The sequence below is a fragment of the Quercus lobata genome, chromosome 9 (genome assembly GCF_001633185.2).
Source record: "Quercus lobata isolate SW786 chromosome 9, ValleyOak3.0 Primary Assembly, whole genome shotgun sequence".
NCBI classification, from domain to species: domain Eukaryota; kingdom Viridiplantae; phylum Streptophyta; class Magnoliopsida; order Fagales; family Fagaceae; genus Quercus; species Quercus lobata.
Genome location: NC_044912.1, coordinates 26,552,493 through 26,557,076, shown reverse-complemented (window position 1 = coordinate 26,557,076; position 4,584 = coordinate 26,552,493). Strand labels below are relative to the sequence as shown.

The 4,584-nt window shown below is 33.0% G+C and overlaps 2 non-coding genes across 2 annotated transcripts; both read left to right on the top strand.

The window, feature by feature from the left end:
* Positions 1 to 2,017: 2,017 nt before the first annotated feature.
* On the top strand, positions 2,018 to 2,140 carry LOC115962347. Its single transcript, XR_004085391.1, has one exon. It is a non-coding gene; the product is annotated as a small nucleolar RNA SNORD14 (small nucleolar RNA).
* Positions 2,141 to 2,680: 540 nt separating this feature from the next.
* On the top strand, positions 2,681 to 2,803 carry LOC115962344. Its single transcript, XR_004085388.1, has one exon. It is a non-coding gene; the product is annotated as a small nucleolar RNA SNORD14 (small nucleolar RNA).
* Positions 2,804 to 4,584: the final 1,781 nt, after the last annotated feature.

Below are 4,584 nucleotides of genomic sequence, written 5' to 3'. Positions count from 1 at the left end.
AAATATGTTGCGGAAAATCCGGTACTGATTCATAATACTCCGAATTTTGCGGAAGATTTTGATTATCTTATTTGTCTAGCCTACACAATGGCCAATGATCCAATATTTACTACTGCTAGAAGTTGGTTTTCCACTATTATGATGCTTCCAAAGGATCCCAAAGATTAATGTTCACGTGAAAACAACAAAATGCATGCCTATTAGTTCCTTTTGTTGGTTTCTTTCTTATTAGCTTCTTTTGTCTTTAAAGGACACCAATAATGAGGCATTGTTCCTACACTTATAGGGTTATTGCTGATCACTACGGAGGATTCTCATAATCTTGTAGGATTCCTCACAAGATTGGGTCAAAAAAGAGGAGAAATTCCATTTTTTACTATTCAATCACTATTCACCTGTCACTATTCATTGTTACTGTTCATTCATTATTGTTCATGACACTGTTCACTCCGAATTTTGCCTATTTAAGGGGGGTTGTCCCTTATGTTTTGAGGTTTTTTCAAGCAAAATTTTAGTTCTGATTTCTCTTCCCTTAGAACTAGCCTTGTTAGAGAGAGAACCCACCTTGCTTCTACTACTACTATTACTACAACCTTATTCACTTTTGTTCAATACAAACCTTGTAATCCTACAAATCTTGTAACTAGGACTAGTTCAAGTTTTGTAACTGTTGAGATCTTGTATTACTACTACTACTGTAAGTGTTTATCCTACTTTCAATAAGAAGTATTTTCAGTTCTATGTTCATTACTTTACTTGTTGCTACCGCCACCTTGGACGGATTACCGCCATACCGGACGATTCTAAATTACTTTCATTTACTTTGAATTATTTTGATATATACTACTTGGCTGGTTTTACCGCCTTATTATTGTTCTTACTTTCAAACTATTTACTTTCAATATTTTCACTTCAATATTACTGTGCTTCCATCTCCTTCTCTTAAACCGTACGTCCCCTTCCCCCTTTATGGTATTTGGTGAGAACGTGAAGAGTCTGAGACTGATAAGACTAAAGCGTGACTTGTTAACTGTTATATGCTATCTAAAAATTCTAAAACCTTACACGCAAAAGCCAAAATCAAGCAAAATCGAATCTCTGAAGATTTAGGCTCGTCAGATACTCTCAGTCTTCCACTTCTTCAAAAGTTAGACTTATATTAATTCCAGGACTCAGTCCTCAGTCCTCATCTGACTCTCTCATAAATCAATCTCCGTTTCTCTCTACTCTCTAATCTCTAGTCTCAACTCTTCACTCCACACTCCACACTCACACTCTCCGCAATCCTCTCCAAACGGACCAAACCCTAGCTGCCTCCGCTGCCGCTGCCGCCGCCTCACACCACACCTGACACCGCCACCGTGGGTTAAGTCTTCTCAGCCTCTCGGTCTCTCTACTCTCTAATCTCAGGTCAGGTATATTTTCTTCCTTTTTCATCTCTCTTTTTCTCCATTTTGTGATATGGGTTTATCATCTTGTTCAAATTATTTAAAACTTAAAAATCACAGTTTTTAGAAATTGCTTAGCCGAGTATCCTATGTAGTCACTCTCTCTATACTTTTCTGTTTGATTCAAAGATTAAGGGACCAAAACTGACCAAGCAATTGGATTCAAAGATGAAACCCTAGTTGTTTTGATTTGATTTGTTGGGTCAAAGATGAACCCCTAATGTGTTTGTGCACAAATGCGTTCTTTCTCTTCTTTTTTCTTCCTTGTTCTGTTTTTTTTTTTTTTTTTTTTTGTTTTTTTTTTTTTTTTTTTTTTTTTAATGAGCAATATACTTCTATCTTCACTGTAAATTTTGTTGTGCGGGTGTGTTTGGAGCCTATGATTTATTTCATTTCTTGTTACTACAGTTTCTCTAGATATTTTGCATTCTTCCCATTATGCATCTTATAAATTTGTCATCTTTAGGGTTTTCTAATGTTTGATAGCGGATATTGTAAGTTTTTATTTATTATAATGGTAATAGTTTGTTCTATTTGTAATCTGTAGCATAGGGTATTTGCAATATTGTTCTTGATGATGAAAAATACAAAGGCTTGTTTCTCAAACATTCGCAGTGGCCGCCTATGAGCTTTTGCCTTCGCCAGGCTTTGAGAGCTAATGCTGCTCTATATTTCCTTGGATATCTGAAAGTTTTTATTTTGACATACAGAATTAGCTGGCAGTGAGTGTTGTCTTTTTAGTGAATTCCTAGTTATTCTGGTTGTTTGCTTTTATTATTTTTATTATTTTTTGTTAGAATGGAATCCTCATTGCCATATTTCTTAGTTGTTCCCACTAAACTTTTTTCTGACTGAATTTTATTCTCCAAATTTCTAAATGACAATCTGTCTTGAAATGTTTTGGTGGTACTGTCTTTGTTTTTTAAAATTAAATGGTTAGTTTTTTTATATCCACTGATGATAAATTAGATGTCTTGTTTCTCAAAACAATTGCAGCGGCTGCCTCAGTACTCTGCTTTCTTTGGTTGCAAGTGCTATTGCTGCTTTAGTCTCTCCTTGAATGCTTGAGGTGTTCATTCCTTTATAATATATAAGTTTAAACTCCTAAATTGTTTTATTTCTTCACATTTTGTTACAAATAAATTTGTAATTCAAAGAATTTTCTAATGTTTGGAATTGAGCGCATCAATTTCTTACTCTAAGATCCGATGTTGATGCATTTACAATATTATTGTTGACGATGACAAATCCAAAGGCTTGTTTCTCAAAACATTCGCAGTGGTCGCCTAAGAGCTTTCGCCTTTGCCGGGCTTGAGAGCTAGTGCTGTTCAATCCTTCCTTGGATGTCTGAAACACATTTCTCTTTTATAAACTACATTGATGTTATGAAACTTTTCAGACTAATCTTACAATTATCATACATATTGTTTTGTTTCATTTAACTTCAAAATTTCTTGTCTGTTAAGTGTTATTAAAGGTGTTATATACTCAAGTTTCTGCCCTTGCTTGTAATTTCTGTTGATATTGGTTACTTCCCTTTCTATTATTTTATACCTTTTGTTCTTTGTCTTTATATATTGTTGATAAATATCTTTCTGCTCTTAGACATTTTTTGGAAATACTTATGCTATTTCATAATTGTAACTAATTATATGCTGGAACTAATTATATGCTTATTGTAACTAATTATATATACTGTTGTGAATACTGTAATTAGCCTACTGGGAAATATTAATCTGGAGTGATATTGCATTTTGCAGAGCTTGAAGATCCAATTTAAAATGAATGAAGTAAAAAATAGAGCTTGAGGACCAGTTTAAAATAAATGAAGTAAAAAAGAGGCCCAATCTTATTATGTATACAAGAAAAATAAAATCCTTGTAATTTTAAAGGCCCATTAATTTTCGCACAAAAGGCCCAAAAAAATCTATGAAAATTCATAAATTGGCCCAATCTATGGTTCTGACCCGCTAAACCGACGAATCTGACCTGCCAAACCGTTGATCTGAACCATTGGGTTTGACCTGTAGGTCTCGGGTTGAGTACGGGTCTATTTTTTAGTTACTCGACTCAATTGGGTCGAGTGCGGGTTAGGCCCAACTCGGACCCAACTTGTGGACAGCCCTAGCTTGGGCTAATTGGCCCAAGCCAAAGTGGTAGCCCAATGTCAATTATGTGCATAGGATAGAAAAACTTTAATTATATTATTATTATTTTTGATAATTTGAGAATTGAGGCAAGAGAATTTGTCAACTATTTGAGTTACAAAGCTCTCAATTAGAAATATTATTATTTGTTCTTAATTAATTGAATATATGAAAAAGCTCATAAAAATTGATATACAATATATATGTATTTAATAAATAAATAAATAAAATTAGAGAAATCTAAGGTAATCTAAGGCTCATGAAGTTTGTGCTAACATATCCGAAATTGGAGCCATTTTCATCTTTTACCTTATGCTTTCTTGTTAACTGTTTATTACATCTCCTAAACCACACTAGAGTACTCAAGTTTCATCAAGCTAGTACTTGGTTGTTTGGCCTAGCCCAAAAGAACAAAAACACTAGGACAGCATGCTGATCTTAAGATGTTCCCAATAATTCCTTCAATCTTGCTCACAATCACAAGTTAACCTATGTCTTGGGAAAGACCACGTTGTTGGGGTTGGGATCTCCTTTTTAGTATCTTTCTATAACGAATAATTGTAAATATAGTATCCGAGTTAGAGAATACATCAATCATTTATTTTTAAAAATATTTTTTAGGGAATAGAAAATTTGTCAAAAAAAATTAGCAACGTTTTCATTTTTTTCATAATTTTTTTTTTTTTAATTTGGTTTATAAATGTTTGCCGTTAGGGCATGTGTTAATTTAACCTATATATGTAATAATTGAGATAAAGTCTATTAATTAGACATAGACTAAATCTATGTAATAATTGAGAGAGTCTATGTTTGGTACACAGATTTTCCTACCCAACATAGATTTAAGATATTTCTTTAAACGGTTAATAAAAATATTTATTCTTCTTGTGTCCCAATTTATCTCTTTACCCCTTTTCCAAGATTAATATTTTTTCCTTCTTTTTATATTTTTAATTTATTTTTGAGTTTCTAAGGTTTTTTTTTTTTCT